This window comes from Hylobates moloch, unplaced genomic scaffold (genome assembly GCF_009828535.3).
Source record: "Hylobates moloch isolate HMO894 unplaced genomic scaffold, HMol_V3 SCAFFOLD_17, whole genome shotgun sequence".
Classification (NCBI taxonomy): domain Eukaryota; kingdom Metazoa; phylum Chordata; class Mammalia; order Primates; family Hylobatidae; genus Hylobates; species Hylobates moloch.
The window spans coordinates 35,074,814-35,096,283 of NW_026652292.1; the positions used below are offsets into that span (position 1 = coordinate 35,074,814).

General features: G+C 41.6%; 2 long non-coding RNA genes across 2 annotated transcripts in view; one reads left to right on the forward strand and one right to left on the reverse strand.

Moving 5' to 3' along the window:
* LOC116456870 (uncharacterized) overlaps window positions 1-2,893 on the reverse strand; it is a 16,849-nt gene extending 13,956 nt beyond the window's left edge. Inside the window, exon 1 of the long non-coding RNA XR_009210581.1 lies at window positions 2,806-2,893. This is a non-coding gene — a long non-coding RNA (uncharacterized LOC116456870). The remainder of the gene's footprint in view (window positions 1-2,805) is intronic.
* LOC116456869 (uncharacterized) lies at window positions 1,661-20,916 on the forward strand. The gene is made up of 3 exons (XR_004244830.2): window positions 1,661-1,785; window positions 6,554-6,659; window positions 14,155-20,916. It is a non-coding gene; the product is annotated as an uncharacterized LOC116456869 (long non-coding RNA).
* Window positions 20,917-21,470: the final 554 nt, after the last annotated feature.

Here is a 21,470-nt window from a genome sequence, read left to right on the forward strand (position 1 = left end):
CACTGCCTCTTCACGTGGCAGAAAGAGGACGAGAGATTTCTTTGGGGGCTCTTTCATAAGGGCACCAATGCCATCCCTGAGGGCTCTGCCCTCATGACTTCATTAGCTCCCAAAGCCCACCTCCTGATAGCATCACACTGGGGATTCGGATTTCAGCATATCAATTCTGGGGGGACACACTCAGTCTGTTGCACCAGTACACACATACACAACACCCTCAACCGCACACACACATGGTGACTTCCCTGGTAACATGCCTCCTACCCCCAGGTACATGGTTTTGGGAAAATAAAAGGGAGCATCCCTTTACAAAAAAGTGGGGACATCTGTTGTAATAAAATAATATGTTTAATTTTCCCTGGGTGGCCAGAGAGTTCTCAGTCCACACTGACTCCAAGGAGTAACTAACTCTAAGTCAGCAGGTGGGGGGGTTGGCTCACTGAGTAGGATTTGCACCCCCTGCTGCTGTTGCCTTACTCTGTGTTTTGGGGAATGCTGAAGATGAATGAGAGATTTATTGAGATCAACCTCCACTCCCTTGTTCCATGCAAGACCTGGATTTGGTTGCAAGTATTTCCTAAATGAGTTTACGGCTGAGTTGCTGTAACACATTTTTATCAAACTGAATATTTTATACTGAAACCTATATGAATACCATGAATATTATACTATATTATACTCTGAAGGTTCAGTCTAATGACACAAGCATCTTTTTTTTTTTTTTAACTTCATGAATGACGGACTAGGTCAGGCTTCCACATGGTGAGGAGGCAAAGAGAGAGGCCACTTGGGAACAGCATCGGTTTTTCTATTGGGTAGTTCTCTGTGATAATGGGTTTTGGTGCCAGGATTTTGCACAGCTGCCCTTACTAAGGAAGCAGATGAGGTTTTGCTCATTTAAAGTGCCTCAAAGGTATTTTCTTAGTATAATAGGATACAATAATAATAACTGAACAGCTGAATTTGGAGGTAAAGTCAAGACAATATGGTTATCATCTTTCTGTCTGAGGCATCTGATTTGCTGGCGTTTACGTTTCTCGCCAGCTGGAGGTGGGCATCTACTGTTTTTGAGGGCTCTTGACATCTCCTCCTTCAAATAAGAATCAACAAATCTAGTCCAAAGGGGACACGATGGGGCAGGGCTGTGTTATGTACGGGGTTTTGCCCTTGGGAAGGAGATTGTCTCCCTGAGCAGGGAAGGAAGCCCCATGGCTTCCCCAACAGCAGGCAGTAGGGAGGACCAGTTAGGTCCCTGGGATTCCCCAGCCGGGCAGCCCACTTTCTTTACCTCTTTTCTTTTCTTTGGCAAGACCCCTCTATTTGTCCTCTTAGTACAATGCAAATACCCAAGAGAGAGTCACACGGTCTCTCCAACCATTCTTGTTTCCGCCTCAGTTTGGAAGTTCCTCCAGGGCCTTTCTGTAGCAGGCATTCAACCCCTTGGCTGAAAAGGAGTTCCCTGGGAGCCATGTGGCATCAGCACCAGGGACACTAAGGAGTATGTAAGACGAACAAGGGGTCTTTGAGAACACAGTCCCATGGCAACCCGCCGGGAGGTCCCTGCTCAGAGCCAGCCTGCCTGGCAGAACTCACTTACTTAGCATTGCCTTGAATTATTCATCAGCTCTTGCAGAGGAACAAAATGCAGAGTCATTTTGTCTCCTCCAGAACTGACTGTCCTACTCTTTGACCTCAGGAAATCTTAAAATTCACCGCGAGCATCCTCAACTCTCCAACGCACTTTGGACAGGGACAGGAAAGCGCCTGATCGTCCTCCCCTTCGAGGTAAGGTTGAGTCCTGCTGAGCGGATATCTCTGGCTACTGGGGCCTTTGGGCTGTGCTTTGCTCCTCTTCTCGATGTTCATTGGGACAGGCTGTATCTCAGGCCTCCCACTGGATGGCCCTGATATCTTGACAGGTACTGGAGGTTGGAACACATTCCCCATTTTGACCCTGGGGCCACGCTTAGCCTCTGAGGCTTCCCTTCCTACAAGCTCCACACTCCTGGGCCCAGGCAACGCTTCTTCACATAACATGGGAAACACAGAAGGGACTTTCTCCCCATTGCCCCCGAACGTAAGCCAGCACCATCCCCACCACCTTTACTTTCAATCCAAGCCCTTGAATTCTACTTCTCCAAGGAAATATGATCCACCAGGCAGAAGCTCTGATTTCCTCCCTCTGCCTCTAAACTTACCCACCGATACCCACTGTCTTCATACCTTTCTCTGTCTCCCTTTTTGACTGAAAGAAATCTTTTCTCTTAAAACATTGCTGTCTCTAGCTATGCCCTGGAATATCTCCCTTTGCCTGAAAACCCTTCTCCTTCACTCATGCCCTGCTCGCTTCTGTTCAATCCTCTTCCAGAGAGGCAGTTTGGCATGCTAATTAGGGCGCTAGTGGCCTGGAGTGAGTGCTAGTGCTACCACCTGCCAGATGTGTGACCTGGGGCAGTTGCAGAGTGCCTTCAGCAATGTAGTAGATATTAGTAACCTCTGGTGATCAGAGGTAGAGCAGTCTTTGGCAACCTCTAACAAGCCTATGGTAACATGACAGCAAGTCTGAGGTCAAATTCTGCTAAAAGTACAAATATTTATAGGCAAGCAGGCACCAAACTACCACAAATCTGTTATTGCAAACTTGGTTTCTCCTTGCTCTGTCCTCAAGCACTCTGACAAGCACCTTGCACATAGATGGAACAATACTCTGACAGCAGGACCAGTGTATTAGTCTATTTTCGCACTGCTGTAAAGAACTACCTGAGACTGGGTAACTTATAAATAAAAGAGGTTTAATTGACTCACAGTTCCAAATGGCTGGGGAGGCCTCAGGAAACTTACAATCGTGGCGGAAGGCAAAGGGGAAGCAAGGCACTGAAGTCTTACATGGCGGCGAGAGAGAGAGAGAGAGAGTGAAAAGGGAAGTGCCTTGCTTTTAAACCTTCAGATCTCATGAGAACTGTATTATGAGAACAGCAAGGGGAAGGCCACCCCCATGATCTAATGACTTCCCACCAGGCTCCTCCTCTGACACGTGGGGATTACAATTGGAAATAAGATTTGGATGGGGACAGAGCCAAACCATATCAACCAGCCAGGCAAGACTGGGCAGAAGGGGCCTGGGGGACATGGCCACTTTTGGGGTATAGATTCCTGATGTTAACTACCTACCCCAAGGGCTAAAGTTATACATACAAATGTCGCACTGAAGTTTGTGTTGAATTTATTTATTTATTTATTTTGAGATGGAGTCTTGCTCTGTCACCCAGGCTGCAGTGCAGTGGCATGATCTGGCTCACTGCAACCTCCACCTCCCAGGTTCAAGTGATTCTCCTGCCTCAGCCTCCCAAGTAGCTGGGATTACAGGTGCCCACCACCGCGCCTGGCTAATTTTTGTGTTTTTGGTAGAGACGGTGGATTCACCATGTTGGCCTGTCTAGTCTTGAACTCCTGACCTTAGGTGATCCACCCACCTTGGCCTCCCAAAGTGCTGGGATTACAGGCGTGCACCACCGTGCCCAGCCTACATTGAAATATTTTAAAGTAAATTATCATACAAACAGTATAGCAGTAAATGACTTAAACTTTCTGTGCCTCAGTTTCTTCATTCTGTAAAATGGCAATAATGATGCTGTCTACCCTACAGAAATGTTAGGAGAATTAAATGAGTTAGTTAATACATATAAAACATTTGAAATTGAGCTTGGCACGTAGTAATTACACACTCAGTACCTTCGTTGTTATTTTCTTTCTCTAACTCACTTATTCCCAGCAATCCACAGAATTCTTCCTAAGACCTCACGTATCTTTACATCCTCTTTGCTGCCAAATTTCTTCAAAGCCTAAGCTTCACTCTATGCCTCTATTCAATCAATTTGAAACCAGTTTTCCGCTTGATTGTACATTTTTATCATAATACCTTATTTAATTCATCAAACATTGCTAAGTTAACAAATACACTGGGCATCCTGTGCTAGGTGCTGAGGATTTCAAGAGATCTATTGGTGAATGTAACTCTTTAAAGAGCTTATCGTAGAGTTAGAGAAAAGAATGCACAACTAAATTCCTTGAAGACCGGGGCCTCAACTTAAAATGTGATTATAGGGAGTGGAGTGGAAGGGGTCAAAATGTAAATATAAAGTACAAGCAGGACTTTTTATTTCTCACATATGGAAAAGACTCACTACGCTTAGCACAGCAGACACCACATGTTAACATTCCTAAGAGTTACGAAGTTCTAAAAATAGGGGGAATAGAAGAATACAGGCTTTCCTCAATTCAAGGGTGTTTTATGTTTGACATCAGATACTTTCACATATCTTAGGATCCAAAGAAAAGCAAAATCTAATTAAAGGACCATTTTGAGCAGAAGTTGAAATTTTGCTTGAGCAGCAAAAGAATGAGTTATTGTCACCTGAATGTAAAGGCCACGGCTGAGGGGCACCACTTTTAAGTGTTCTCAAGATTGAGGCAGCAAGTAAGAATCTAATAAAGATCTAGGCCAATATATTTGATTGCTGTGCAACTTCCAATAAGTTGAGAAAACAATGCAAAAAAAAAAAAAAGCGATGCCCAGAAATTGACAGAATGACCCAGATTATTCCCCAGCTAAGTCTTATTTCAGAAAGAGGTAGAATTGGATATAGAAATGTTTAAGAATATCAACTCAACAGTATTAATACTTTTGTGTTAGGAATCTGTGCACATTTGGTATTTTAGGCATGTGAGTTATAAATAGGTCAGTCTTGACATTTCAATTAAAATGTTAATTAACTAATTTAGACTTTTAATTTTAAGTGAAAATATTACTAAGTTTTACCTAATATTGAAAAGTAAAAAAAAAAAAAAAAAGCAAACAACTAAAAACTTAAGCTTAACCATACTTACAAGATGGTGACTTGTTAACTTTTAAGATGTTATTTCAGTAATCAGGATAATCAGATAATTTTGTTAAATCAGGCAGTTGAATTCCTTAAAAAGGAAATAAAATATATTAAATTTGTACATGCAGCTTAAAATGTTTAAAGGCATTTAACTGAATTTATAAGTGATACAGAATATTAATTTAAGGACTTCAAAGGTAATTTTAAAATTTGCTAGGCTTGCAGATCTTGTTCTATTTATAGGTAGAACTTAAAACCTCACAATTAGAAGCTTGAGTTTCACATGTGTAATTTGATAAATTGAATCTTTTTCTAAAAAAAAAAAAAAAAGGCCTGGCACGGTGGCTCACGCCTGTAATCCCAGCACTTTGGGAGGCCGAGGCGGGCGGATCACGAGGTCAGGAGATCGAGACCATCCTGGCTAACACAGTGAAACCCCATCTCCACTAAAAATACAAAAAATTAGCCAGACGTCATGGCGGGCGCCTGTAGTCCCAGCTACTCGGGAGGCTGAGGCAGGAGAATGGTGTGAACCGGTGAGGCGGAGCTTGCAGTGAGCTGAGATTGCGCCACTGCACTCTAGCCTGGGCAACAGAGCAAGACGCCATCTCAAAAAAATAAAAAAAAAGATAAAAAAAAAAAACATGGTCTCATTCTGTGGCCCAGGCTGGAGTGCAGTGGTGTATTCACAGCTCACTACAGCCTTCACCTCCTGGGCTCAAGTGATCCTCCCATCTCAACCTCCTGAGTAGCTCGGACTACATGTGAGTGCCACTTTGCCCAGCTAATATTTGCATTTTTTTTTTATAGAGACAGGGTTTCTCCACGTTGCCCAGGCTGGCCTGGAACTCCTGGGCTCACGCAATCCTCTTGCCTCAGCCTCTCAAAGTGCTGGGATTACACTTCAGAGCCTAAGCTTCACTCTATGTCTCTACTCAATCAATTCTACACCAATTTTCCACTTGATTGTACATATCCGTCATAATTTCTTATTTAATTCCTCCATACATGGCCGATAAATTGAATATTAAATAAATGAAAACCATCAAAAGCCCTATCCCCCTGAATGATTTCCCCCCCAAAAAAACTGCCCTTAAAGCAGTTAAAGCAGTTAAACAACTATTTTATTATCCCACTGTGGAATACCTAGGCTTTGCCATCCAAGTCTTTATATCATTTTGAGTATAACTCTCATTTCTCTGACAAGACCATAAACTCATTTGGGGCCATAAATGTGCCACCTATTTCTGTTTTATCCCCCAGAGGACATATGTACAGTAGATGCTTCTTTTTCAACTGCTGTGTGGCTTTGGGCAGGTCACATTATCCCTCCAGCCTCTGGCATCTGAAATGGAGGGGATGGGCCATGCTGGTAGAGAGAAGGACCCATGTCTATCTGTGGCTGCTGTATTTCTGGGGCCCACACCTGTCTGAGGCACATGGCAGGTACTATACATACATCATTGAATGAATGGACAAATGTTCTAGATACTTCTAAGACTTCTTTTATGTGTACCCCAACTGTTATGTCCCTCAACGTCTAGAAAGACTGCAGGAGCCGTCCATTAACAGAAAGAAGGGAATCTTACCCATGACAGATTAGATTACGATTGGAATCCAGGAGATGAGGCATATTTTTCCTTGACTGTTCCCATGTGGTCACCTTGCAGCCCAAAGTGATTCTCCTGCTGGCTTCCATCAGATCTGCTCCTGTCCCAGAGGGTCCTGCTCCTGCCTTCGTTCAGGGAAACCTAACATTCTTCAGAGTGCAGCACGGTAGGCATGAACATTAATGGCATCCCATTAATTAAAGTTGAAGCAAACCTGAGCAGTGTGGTGTGGTACAGAGTTTTCTTTCTGACTCTGCCTCAAATTCTGTGCTATTTTGAGCAATTTCTAGCCTCTTTTTAGAAGCTTATTCTGGAACATAAGACCTGTGGCAGCAGTTCTTAAACTTTTTGTTCTCAGGACTCTTTTCTACATTTTAAAATTACTGAAAACAACCAAAGAGATTTTGTGATATCTACTGAGTTATGTCTATTGATATTTACTGTAGTAGACATTAGAACTGAGACAGCTTTAAAACGGAAGAACATACAAGCACAGCTTCTGTTTGTCATCAGAGCGAAGATGTCACCATATATCATGGAGCCTTTGAAAATCCCATGATCCACTTGAGGGAGAGTGGTCATGAAAAAACATCTTAGTATCATGGTGGAAATGGCTTCCACCTTGCTGACTTCAGACTCCACCTTGAGGACCCCCGATCTAAAGGGCTGTGGTGCAGTGATACCTGCCCATCATGAAGGTGACCTTAGGTTTCATTAAGAAAAAGGAAGACTGAAGAGGTTATTGTTTTAACTCCAAGATGCAGAAGCCACCTCACATTCTCACATATTTCCTTTGGCCTTCAGAGCCATGGGGACCACAGGGCTGTGGCTGCCTAAGAACTCCCTTCATTTCCATGTGTCCTGTTTGTTGTTGCCAACAGGGTGTGTCAGTGGGTCTGACTCTCTCCCCCAACTGCCTCATTCCTGCCAATCCAGACCCCAAGTCAACACTCAGGGACACAGCCTGACTTTATGAGAACTGGGCACACCATGGAAATAACTTCTGGAGCAGTTGGAAAACCGACATAGGATGGGACTGGCTTTTTTCTTCAACCCAGAAAACCCAGTGCACCTTATGCCAAGTCAGCATTTGCTGGCAAAAGTCCTGTGCGAGTGGCCAGACTCTGGGGAGCCATGGGAGATGAGATGGCAATGGATGGAGCAGGCAGCACTGGCAGAGGGTTGATGAGGGCAAGGAGAGGGCTGGGCAGGCACCACCAACAGGGATAGTTAGAGGCCCATCTGTGCTTGGGAGGCTGAGGCATGGAGAAACCTGAATTTGGTGCTCAGAGTCTCCTAGGGCTCTAGACAGTGAAGGATGAGAAGGTCATCCATGTGTCTTATCCATTCCATCATGCAGTTTTATAACACTACATGTTTTCATCTGTCTGGCAGCTTTGCCAAGATTTTAGCATTCCAGGGCGTCTGATTAGCTGCCCCCCTGCCATATCCCACTCCACCAGCTCTTTCTCCTGTAGGGTATTGACCACTCCAGGATGAACTTCACAGTACTATACAGAGTCAAGGACATACCACTGGAATCCATTGGGATGCCAGTTTGAGCAAATACTATGCAGAATGAAGTGTCTGCACTGGAGGTTCATCTGCTTCATATTCTCTTAGAAAGCCAGACAAGATCCCCTCACCACAAGGCAGAGGCACCCCAGAGAGGCTAGGGGACACAGGTAAGGGCCCTGCCCCTGGGCAAAATTCCAGAGTTGGCAGTCCCTCCTCCCCCACCCTGTTCCCTTTCCACATTCATCTCCTTCTTCCTAGGGCAGAACTGGACACGATGCTTTGTTCTGAGACCTCCTAACATTTTTGGAAAAATTATGTATCCCCATCACATATTTTTTAATTAACATAAAATTTTTATTGCAGGTTTAAATAATTAAAGAGGATATAATTTCTGGCACATTGACTTTTAAAACTGTTAAATCATTCAATTAAATGTATTAAATACCCACCTTCTTGTATTCAAAAAGCACATGAATAAGCTCTTTTGTAACAGTCAGAAATTTTCCATCCTTTATTTTTTTCTCCTTGAACTCATATTTCTATCTTATGTTACCCACAGAATTTTATTAGTATAAGATGCTTTTAAACTTGATAATCTCTTATTGAGCACCACATCATAATTCTTGGCAGCAAAATAAGTTCATAAGTTAAAATTTAACGTATTTAATTTTTTCTAGATTGAATATTTATTATTATTAATACAAAATTAGTTGAAATTTTCTGTCACCAGAAGACTATGCTTGTTAATAAATATTCTGCATTGATTTATCATTACAATTTATATTAGCACATACTTGGATAAAATAAAGCCATTATAATATAACATTTTAAAATAACCATTAAACATACAGAGGAAATTAGTCTTTAAATAAAAAGATACATTGGTGTATCATGAATGAATGTTGCTTATTGCTAGAATAAGATTATATTTTGTGGAAATTATTAGCAAAAAAAGAGGAGCCATTGTGCCACTAAATCTACAGAAAAGTTGAAGCAAACAGGAAACTTGTATCCAAATTTAAAAATAAACATGAATTTAGAGTACACAGTCTTTTGGCAAAAGTTGAAAGAAATGGTTCACCCGTGAGTTTGAGTAAATGTTTAAGCAAATATGTCCATCTAGTTTGCTTTAATTTGAAACTATAATGTTAATCTTTCACCTCCTCCTACTTAAAATCAATGCAAAATATGTATGTGAGACACAGGCATCGATATTTCAGGTTGACCCTCTCTGGCACCATCCAGGGCTTTCCTCTGGGGGACAGTACACCCTGGTGAGATTTGGCATGCATGACAGGTAGACTTTCCTTTTAAAAAGTGCCACTGAGGCCATCGCACAAAAGGAATCAAGTATGAGAACTAGCATGACAGCCAAGGGGTGTCCAAACATGATCAGTTTTGAGAAAGAGTATATATGGAAACTAGGATTTGGAATGTAATTCTCTTAAAATTACCCATGCCCATGTACCCCTTTAGACTTAGTAATCCCTACCAGTGGGCTGTTCTGGGGCACCCTCTGTCAATCATCAGTTCTTTGACTGCACTTATCCCAGTGTCCACTTCCTTCAAGCCAAAGATCTAGGGTCCCCATTTCAACAACCCCACTACAGCAGTCTTCCTCTCTCCCCACCCTCAATCTTCCAGGCACAACTCTCATTCTCGGGACTTCAGACCTTGGTTTCTGATTTGTCACACAATGACCTGAGTCCATCCAAATATATCATTTGCAACTGAGAGGCAGGCAGTTTCTAAAGGCTTTGCCTCTTATTGGTGAAGTAGTTGGGAGCACTCCTATGCTCTTACCCACTGTGTCCTTTCTGCCTTTCTTCCCATGTACCCAGGTCTCTTCAGTATCTCAAGGTTGCTATACACAATAAGCTGCAATATACACAAATAAGGCAGCAACCAGAAAAGTACCCCAAATATAACTTCAGTTTACTGGGTGATTAATCTGGGTCCATAGCTCAGAAGCACCTTTAAAGGCCAGTTTCTGGAAGGAGAGATGGAGGAAGAGGAACAGAGTTTCCCAAGTGTGGTCATGACAAAAGTACAGAATTGGAGGGTGCTACATTGTCCAGATGAGCAGCTCAGGTGCTAGAACCAAGGGATCCTGCTGGTATTCACCTCTACCCCCACTACACTCCCTTCCCATTGTTCCTGCCACATCAGAATTCCCAGAGTGAAGAAGACAGAACTAGATATGGAAAAGGGAAAGAAGAAGGTGGTAATTCCTCAGTCTTCAGCTATACTTCCAACGACAAAGGGAGAAGGAAAGGACTGACCTTAGACACTATCTCTAGGCAAAACAAGATTTCCTTGGCATTCTCTCACCTTCTTTTCCCAATTTCTCATCCCATCTCCCCACATGGCTTCTTCCCTACTCCCTTCCCTGGCTGCCAGTAGAGGTATTTTTAGGTCCGGGGGCCTCCCCTAGTGGCAACCAGGGAAGAGGAACGCCCAAGCACCTGGCTTTCCGGTGGTTACCTTGACTCCGGAATTCAGGGGTTCCTCCTTCTTCAAGCCTCAGCCTGACAATTCAAGAAACGCCAAGAACTTTCTGGAAGTGAAGCAAGCTGACCCATTTGATCTGGAATGAGTGATCTGTTGAATAATTCTGTAGCTATAAAAGAATGTATTCATTTATAATTGTATCAAGTTGTAGTTTATAGCCTGCTTAATAAGGCCATTAGCTATCTTACAGCATGTTGTGCCCAGCAGAATCTTTAATGACTTCTGCGGACTAACAAGACAGGTATTGAGTGTGATGTCGGTGTTATTATCCTCATTTTACAGAAGAGAAATAAGTAGTGGGCCCAAATTCCCACAGTCTATAGACTGAGAGGAGACTCAGGGGCTAAAGTCAAGGTCTGCTTTGAGCCATTCTTTGTTTGCCTATTTGTGCTTGATCAATCTATGGCAAGGTTTTCCCTCTACCACTGGGGTTCTTCCATCTTCTAACAGTGAAAGGAATAATTAAAGGGTTATATGCTAGCATATATGTATGTGTTTCTCACCTAGAAGACTAAAACTTTCTTGAGAGCAGAATCCTGGTCTGGCCTGATTCATCTTTGGGTCCCCCATATTATCTGACACCACATGAGCTGGCATTGTGCCTTGTAGGTAGCAGACACTTAATATATATTACATATTTGTGAAAAAATGAGTAAATACCCCTTTTTCCTGAAACAAATTATTGCATCTTATCAAGCATCATTTCACAATTTTCCATATACATAATGTGTTCTGTTTTCTTTTTTTTTTTTTTTTTTTTGAGACGGAGTCTCACTCTGTCGCCCAGGCTGGAGTGCAGTGGTGCAATCTCGGCTCACTGCAAGTTCCGCCTCCCAGGTTCGCGCCATTCTCCTGCCTCAGCCTCCCGAGTAGCTGGGACTACAGGCGCCTGCCACAACGCCCGGCTAATTTTTTTGTATTTTTTAGTAGAGACGGGGTTTCACTGTGGTCTCGATCTCCTGACCTTGTGATCCGCCCGCCTCGGCCTCCCAAAGTGCTGGGATTACAAGCGTGAGCCACTGCGCCCGGCCACATAATGTGTTCTGATAGATAATTTCAAGTCACACACAGTGATTTTCAGAAATATACGATTTGGCAACTGTGGGTTATCTAAAAAGCAGATCTGTGGAAATTAAAACAAAACAACCAAATGAAAAGCATGTCATATTACTAAGTTCCAAGTGTTCTTATCCTAGTGCCATATTGTCTGTTTACCAACTACAAGTCCACAAAAGCTGATGGTGTAAATAAACATCTGCTACCTTCTTGGGAAAATTACATTCACTGAACTTTAAAATCCTGGGTTCCTAACAAACAGAATATTTGGGAAGAGCTAGGGATGACTAAATTGAGATAAGAGAATACAGAAAGCTAGATTGGTAGGTGATGGTGGCCACTGAAAAATGAAAGGTACTATGTCTGTTTGCAATGTATTTGTAATCTCTTGGGGTCAATTAAACTTACAGAAATGATATATAAGAAGACTCAGCTTGGTGTCTAGCTTTAAATGACTGTTTGGTCTGGTCCTGGTCAGGGAAGATTTGAGATCTGAGCCGGGCATTAAAAACTGTTTAAAATTTGGGGAGGAGGTGGAAGGTCTATCAGAGAGGGCTGAGGGTGAAGCAGCCAAGAGTCTAGAATCAGGGAGAAGCTGACTTCACGCAAGTGGTATTTTCCCGCCTCTGCACACCTGCCTCTCCTTGCCAGTCTAAGTCTTGCCTCTCTTCTCACATTTACTTCTTCTGCTGAACTGCACCACCTTTTCCTCCCATGCTGGTAATTTCTCAGCCTTAGTGGAAGGTGGAGATTAGCTGTCTGTGGCAGAGACTGCTGGTCAACATGGTATCTGTTCTCCTTTTTCTTCTTGGAAATAAATCTAAGTGCTGGCCAATGGGATATAAACAGATGTGGCGCTCACCTTCTGGAAAATGTCCTTCAAGGGAAGTGGCTTATCACATTCCCACCCCATCTCCTTCCCACTGACTGGAATGCAGATCATAAGGCAGAAGCTGTCACCTAGGATAACAGAGTGATGAGATTAATAAAGCACAAGTTGCTGACAATACAGAGTTCCTGGCAGCCCTGAGCTATCCCCAGAATTCTTTTATGTGAGAAAGAAAAAAGAAAAAAGCCAGTGTTAATATTTTTATTGTTGGATTTTTTTTTCATTTCTATCATTTGCAGCTGGGCCTTTTATCTTTTACACTCTAGGATTAGAGCTAACTTTACACAAGGAAAATTAGTTTTGCTAAATTAGCAAAAGGATAAATGATTGTAGTATTTATAAATTTAAAAAATGTACATAGAAATCAGGAGATGCCATTGTGTCTGCTAAAATTCTTTAAAAAAAGAAAGAAAAGTGATAAAACCCTATGGTGCTAAGCCTTCAGGGAAACAGGTAGGTTAAAGTGGACTTTAACAGGTAGATTAAAGGGTTGAGAGTTGGTATAAGTCTTCTAGAAAACACTGGCCACTTAAGTCACTTGCCTTAAATATGTTACCCAGTGATCTAATTCTTGAAAGATTGGAAAACACATTGTAATCAGTGACTTAAACATAAAAATGTATAAAGATGATCATAGCAGTTATTTAAACAGCAGAAAACCAATACTGCCTAAATGTAGTACTATAGGGGAATGGTAAATGATTGTATATTAAATTGATGGAGAACCATCCAGCCATTTCAAATAATATATGATAAATACCATGCAATAATTTGCAAACATACTTGTAAAATAATGTTAAATTAAAAAAAAAAATTCCAGGATGCTAAATATACATTGAGATGGTAGCTGTCAAATTTTGGCTGTTGACTCAACCTTGTTCCTTTCATCTCATTTTACCCATCCACACAGCATCCAGGGAGAACTGAGTGTCCCAGATGTGTTCATTGCAATTTCCTGGCCTCTCCCTATATTGCTACCTTTGCAGAAAGGTTCCCTTCTTCTTTATTTGAACCTTACTTATTCTTGAATATTGGGTTTTGTGTTTTACAAAGTGATTCCCAATGGAACATCTCAGCTAGACGAAAAGGCTTTTAAGAATCATCAGGTGTTCCACAGCAGCCAGACAGGCCCAAAGCAGTGAGAGACCACTCACAAAAAGAATTATGGACCTGACTTTAGAGCATGTGGTAGACTTCAGTGAAAATAATAGAAGACCTATATTTTAAAGAGAATTTTACTGGGGGGTGGTGGGGGGTGCGGTGGAGAACTTAGCCAGATCGGAGTAAAAGGCTCTGAGATTTCACAAACTGAAAAATGACTTTGGGTCCCACAATTTTTTTGAGTGAGGAGTAGGCTCAGAAGGCTATTCAGCTGCCAACGCAGGCCATTTCTATGGAAAAAGGAGGCTGTCTCGGGAGGAAAGGCCCAGAGCCCAGGTGGAGGAGCCCAGAGTAATAGAGAACAATGGACTGGGAGCTACTCCCCTGGAGCAGAGTGGATCCTGCTGTCCGAATAGGGGGACCTGGCAACATGTGCCCAGCAGGATTATGAATTGGAATTGGTGACTGCTATATGTCTTTTAATTCCCCTTTTTAAGGGACGTATTTACTGCCATTGTCCTATCCCTGTCTCACTATTGTTTGTTGAGTGTGTGCAGAGCATATAACTTATCTCTTTAATTTACAGGTCTCTGGATCCAGGGAAGTCACAGCCAAGGAAATGCATGTGAGAAGCCTAACCCTCATTTGGACTTGACAGAAATCACAGGATCCTAGACTTTGCCATAATTGAATGCAATTCATGGGGATCCTGGTGGGAATCAGTATATTTTTGCATGTGAAAGGACTGTGAATAATTGGAATTTCAGGGAAGACGATTGTCTACTTTTGTAGCAATGGCCACCAGTGATTCAGGCCCTCAGTCTGCAAGTAGCCCCTTCCCACGTTGACTCTGGACTTGGCCATGTGAATGACTATGGCTGCCAATGGGACATCAGCACATGCAATGCATGCAGAGGCCTGGAGAAACACTCGCTCCCTAGGGCTTGCCCTCTCTTGCTGCTTCCATGGAGCCCTCCCATCACTACATGAATGAGCCCGGGTTGACTGATCAGAGGATGGGAGACTATGTGGAGAAGAGCCCCAGCTGTCCCAGTCAGCCCAGCTGAGGGTCTCAAAGATGTCACTGAGTTCCACTCCAGCCCAACTGGCTCAGACTAGAAGAAATACTAGTTCTTCCGTAGGATCATTTGATTGTGTTAAACCATTAAGTTTTGAGGTGGTTTTTTAAGGCGGAGAAAGCTAACCAATATGGAAAGGCTCAAATATAGATAAATCCGGCAGCAGATGGAAGACAGGGGAGGTGACATTGAGGTAGCAAAATCTCTGGAGCCAGTTGTGTGGGCAGTTTCCTAAGAAAACCTAAAGCAGTTCACAGAGGGTGACCCTACTATGGCCGATGGAGAGCCACAAAAAAGAAAATGCCAGAAGTCAAGTTCAATGGGAAAATTGAAGATGGAAACTGAAGCATGAATAGTAAGTTTGGAAGTCTGTGGGATTAAGAAGACACCAAGTGGTGGGAGAAATGAATGGGTTAGACCAAGCGATTCAGAAATAAAGCTTTGGGCAAGAGGAAGTCATAGGTCCTCCTTTTTTTATGAAGCAACTAATAATGCCTGTACCCTACTGTACAGCAATTAAATCTGAATCTCTGAGAGTAGGGTCTAGGTATTTTTTAAGCATTGAAAAAAAGCTTTGAAAGAGTATTTAAAAGCTTCCCAGGTGATTGGATTATGGAGTAGGAGAAGACTCTGGAAGAGATGATGCAATCCCTAGAGCAAGACCCATCAGGTTTCTGAGAAATGAGTAAATACAGAATCTCTCGGAATCTCCTCATTTTCATATATTTTGTGATTGATCTAAATTGCTATTAACCTCAAAGATCAGTGTTACGACTTGATGACTAATGGCTATTTCTGAGTCAAAAATGAAATAGCACTTATTTTCATAATGTAATAAAATTCAAGTGCACGTTAACTCAGATCGATCCCATGAATCAGCGAATATGATCATTTGAACAGAGCCTGAAGTTATCTATGGAAATACATTTTGCATAAGTTATTACACAAGATTTCAAGATTTTGGTAGAAAGGCTTAAACTAACAAAAAAGAAATATCTTAAATGAGGAAGCCAGACTGATAACTGAGACAATAAGGAGTAGTGGGGAGCTATGACAAATCAGATTTAGGGAGGAGGCTTTGTGGCAGTCAAAAGAAAAGAATTGAAGGCCAATTTAGCCCACAGGCTGCCAGTTTATGGAACTCTGAGTCATAATAGAAACCATTATAATAGAGAAGTAAACATAAGTATAGAATTACAATAAATGAGGGGTCAGGAAAGGATTTGAAGAAGGAATGAACATGGAAATATTTTAAAGGCTGAGCAGTTTTTTTGACATCTTTAAATTTAAAAAACTTTTCATTTGGAAAGGATTTTATTGACAAACATGCTTCAAAAATTGTACAAAGGCTTTCTCCATATTCTTCACCAAGATTCTCCAAATGTTGACATCTAACAGGACTATGTACAATGATTAAGATCGGGAATTTTTCTCTGATATAATACTATTATCTAATCTGTAGACCTTATTCAAATATCATCAGTTATCCTAATGATCTTTTTTTCTGGCTCAGGACCTAATCCAGGATCACACTTTGCATTTGGTTGTTATGTTTCCTTTAATCTGGAGGAGGTTTGTGTGTGTGTGTTATTGGTAACCTTAGTATTTTCAAAGAATTTTGGTCAGTTATTTCACGAAACGGCACTGCAGTTGGGTTTGTCTAATGTTTGCTCACAATTTAAATTTGGGTTATATATTTTTGGAATAAATATTACAGAGTGATGCTGTATCCATCTTAGTGCATCGTAATCAGACATATGATGCCAATTTGGACCATTATAGGTCATGAAAATTTTGATCACTGAATTAACATGGAGCCTGCCATGTTTCCCTACTATAATGTCACTATTGTTTGCTTTGTAATTAATATGAAACTTATGAAGTGAAAGCTAACCAATATAGGAAGGCTCAAATAGGGATAAAGCCAGCAGATAGAAGATGAGGGAGGTGACATATTTTGACATATGTAAATATCTTGTTAGTCATCATAGTTTTGTTCACTAATTTTAAAATTTATTGGTGAATCTTGCCTAAAGCAATTAGGGTAGTATTTGCCAAATGGCGATTTTCTAACTCCATTATTTCTTTTATATTTATTAGTTGGAATTCTACTGTACTTCTTCTTCTCTCCCATTTATTTGTTTGTTAATATCAGTATAGTCTTGTGCATTCTTATTTTATTCCTTGGATTATAATCCATTACTAACATTATTTTATTGCTCAAATTGTCCCAGATTTGACTGTTGGGAGTTTCTTCAAGTAGCCTCCTGTGTTCTTTTGACATATTCTCAATCTTTTTGTGGGTGTATTTTCTTATTTCTGCCATTATAAGGCAATTCATGCCCATCTTATACTTACCCTGTCTCAGACCTAGAATCAGCCACTTTCTCCAAGAGACCTAGTAACTTTTATTGGTAAATGGTATTAAGAAACCAAGATCTGGGCAATTGGTATGTTAATTGGTATTGGGTGTCATTGCTTCTAAGCTCTCTCTGCAGACAGAAATAGGAAATACATGTGGGAACACACATGCATATATCTGTGTCTATTTCTGTATGTATCTATAAATTAAAAGCCATGAGTTCATGCTGATACCTCCAACTCCAATTCAACACTACAGAGTTCATTCTAGCTTCCCACCTTTATTTGTAACTCCTTTCTCTGACTGTCAGAAACGCAGCCCTAATATTTTAATAATACATTATTTGCTAAATCCTTGGATACATAGAAGTGGTTTAGAAAGTCCACTCATCTTTCCATACATTCGTTTTCAAAAATGTCCATATCTAAATAAAACATTCTCACTCTGTCTCCTAAAAATACACAACCAAAGTATTATCCAGTTGCAGCATCTGTCTCCAAGTCCAGGACTTCTGGATGATATGAAATCTTACTTCATTTTGGATGTAGTTCTTTGCAGTTAGACAAAACTATGGCTATAGCAAATTTACCAATCACCCACACATTCAATACACAATAAAGAAAAGAACAAGAATGACTTCAATAAAAAATGTCAATTACAAAGAGAATTGAGAAAACACACACGCACACGTGCACACGCACACACACACACACACACACAAACACACACACTGGACATTAGTACATACAAGACGTAATCCCCCAGGACGGGTATGTGACTTGGGATGAGAACATGACTTAAACAATCCAATCAGTCAGGGTGAATCTTGAGCTTCTGACTTAGAGATGCTGATACTGAGGATCTTCTTTCTTTCTTTCAGCATTATGGTCTGATAATGCTCTGACAGTGGGGGAGTATCTTAGTCAAGCAATCTTGCAGGCTCCGGTTTTCATCTCTGGGAGACTCTTCTCTGTTCATTGACCTCCATAGCCATATCTAGAGAAGTTTCCCTTCCCAGGGGCTGTATAAGTTTAGCATCCCCTTTTCCTTTTCTGTGTGTGTAACTTTACAGAGCCTGAGATTGCCTTAGGACTTGAGCAGACATGGACTGTGGTTATCCAGGATTGGAATTTCTTTAGCAATATAGCTGATATAGTTGGGCTGTGTCCCCACCCAAATCTGATCTTGAATTGTAGTTCCCACAATCCCCATGTGTTATGGGAGGGACCAGGTGGAAATAATGAATACTGGGGGCAGTTCCCCCATCCTGTTGTGGTGATAGTGAGCTAGTTCTCACGAGTTCCGATGGTTTTATAAGGGGCTTCCCCCTTTGCTGGGCACTAATTTTTCTTCTCTCTGCTGCCATGTGAAGAAGGACATGTTTGCCTCCCCTTCTGCCAAGATTGTAAGTTTCCTGAGGCCTCTCAACCCATGAGGAACTGTGAGTCCATTAAAACTCTTTCCTTTGGTCGGGCGCGGTGGCTCACACCTGTAATCCCAGCACTTCAGGGGGCCGAGGCAGGTGGATCATGAGGTCAGGAGATCGAGACCATCCTGGCTAACACGGTGAAACCCCATCTCTACTAAAAATACCAAAACGTTAGCCAGACATGGTGACGGGTGCCTGAAGTTCCAGCTACTCGCGAGGCTGAGGCAGGAGAGTGGCGTGAACCCAGGAGGCGGGGCTTGCAGTGAGCCAAGATCGCACCACTGCACTCCAGCCTGGGCGACACAGTGAGACTCCATCTCAAAAAAAAAAAAAAACAAAAACAAAAAACATAAAACTCTTTCCTTTATAAATCACCCAGTCTTGGGTATGTCTTCATAGCAGCATGAAAACAGACTAATACAATAGCTTTTTACAAAACTTAATTATCATCAGTATATTTGACAAATCACTTCCATGGGCTAGAAACCATAGACAGAAAGCCTGTCTCTGCTCATTCTATTTGAGTCAGCAATTTCCACTGTCTAAAAACAGGCCTCTGTTATATCATCATCACGTCAGGCTTTAGTGTAATCACCACTTTTATCTTGGCTCTTCTTCTGGAAGTTTCTGACAATAACTTGGAGTATAATGATTTGCTCCCTGCCCTCAGGTTCTGATATGGTTTGGATGTTTTGTTCCCTCCAGATTTCATGTTGAAATGCGATCCTTAATGTTGGAGGTGAAGCCTAGTAGCAGGTGTTTGGGTCATGGGGGTGGATTCCTCATGAATGGCTTGGTGCCTTCCTCGTGGTAATGAGTGAGTTCTCACTCCGAGTTTATGGGAGATCTGGTTGTTTAAAAGAACGTGGCACTTTCCCCCACCCCCTGCTTGCTTCCTGTCTCACCATGTGAAACACTGGTTCCCCTTTGCCTTCTGCCGTGACTGTGAGCTTCCTGACACCCTCACCAGAGGCAGATGCTGGCACCATGCTTGCTGTACAGCCTGCAGAAAATGTGAGCCAAAAGAAATGTGTTTTCTTTATAAATTACCCAGCCTCAGGTATTCCTTTATAGCAATGCAGAAGAGACTAATACAGGTTCTATCACAACTGTACTTGTTTGCTCTGTCAGATGGAGACTTTTTAGTAGGAAGTATTAGGGAGTAGCCTGAGGGGTTAGTGTTGTCTGTTGCACCCATCTTACCTCCTGTTTTCACATGTATGAACCTTAACTTGGAGTGGAGTATTTAGTCTTTGCAACACCACTAGATTCTAGTCATTTTGGATTGCAGTTCATACTCAGAGAGGGTCTTCCTAAGTAAGGCCATATTTTTTCCTTCTCTGCTTTTAGATAGGCCACTTCGTCTTAAGATTGTCTCTTTATTATAAGACATTACTGTAATCCAAACTCCTGAATTTTTCCTACCATTTCCCCTGATATACCTTGCAGACATATGGCCTGAGTCTCAACAGGCTTTTTGCCTAGTTATCCCTGTTCAGACAAGTCTGTTTTAGAGTTTATATTTAATTGCATCCCACTCCTGGTACCAAATTCTGTATCAGTTAGAGAATTCTTTGGCTGCAAGAAACAGAAGATCGGGTTCAAATTGGCTTAAATGATAAAGAAATGTATTTGCTTTTATGAATTGAAGTTCAGAGATAAAGCAAGCTTAAGAGAAAGCCTACTTTTGAATGGAATTCATTTACCTGCACCTTTGTCATGTCAGCTTCATCCTTAAACTATTTTCATCCTGGTGGCAAAATGGCTCCAAAAGTTTTTGTTTTACATCCTCATCCTCTGGTTCTGAGAGGAAAGGCAGAACAACAACAACAAAAAACTTGAATGCCAACATTACACACCAGAATACCAGAGTCTTGAGATTTACCCTGATTAAACTATTTAGGTTACATGGCCACCCTAAACCAATGAGAAGTTGAATATCTTTGTTACGAGCCAACCAGACCCATTCCATAGGTAAAGTGTAGGAATGGCAGATACCTAATTGAAAACAAGGTACTATTAGAAAGGAAAATGTGTACTTTGGTTGTCAACTATCAGCATTCATTAATCAATGTTATCAGGCTTTTAAAATAGTTTTATATTATTTTCATTTGAAAAAAAAACATTAATCTGTACCTGAAATTATTTTATTTATGTGTCTCTTTTTGAAGAATCTAAAGCTCCATGAGAACAGAACTTTTCCCTGTCTTATTCATTTCACTTGTAAGACAATGCCTGACATTCAATAAATATTTGCTTAGTGAATGCATGAATGAATGAATCTTGTTTATCCTGAATCTCTGAGACCTTCCACCATAAAGTCCCAAACCTCCAGGCCATGAATACTTCATTTGAGATGCTTGGGCTTAAAGCTTCACAGCTGGTAAGTGGATGGCCAAAACCTGAACTCAGGCTGGCTGACTCCACTTATTGTGTATTTCCAACTATTCCAAGCTGCTCTAATGTGTTAAAATAAGCCCACAGAGTTTTAACACAGCTGTGTTCAGAATCCATGTAGGAAATACATAAAACATTCTGACAGTTAGTATCCAAATAGTAATTTGGAAGATTAACAAGAGTTTAAAACTGGGCATGAACCAATATTTGCTTTTCTTTTTTTTTTTCTTTTTCTTTTTTTTTTTTGAGACAGTCTAGCTCTGTCACCCAGACTGGAGTGCAGTGGCATGATCTTGGTTCACTGCAGCCTCCGTCTCCAGGTTCCAGCGATTCTCCTGCCTCAGCCTCCTGAGTAGCTGGAATTACAAGCATAAGCCACCATGCTCGGCTAATTTTTGTGCTTGTAGTAGACACAGGGTTTCACCATATTGGCCAGGCTGGTCTTGAACTCCTGATATCAAGTGATCCGCCCACCTCGGCCTCCCAAAGTGCTGGGATTACAGGCGTGAGCCACCGCATCTGGCCCAATATTTGCTTTCTTATCTGGAGCTATCAACATACTCCAAGTTAAAATCATAACCCGCCTAATAGCATATGAAAGAATGGGATTGATCTGCTGCAAGTCTAGTTTCTCA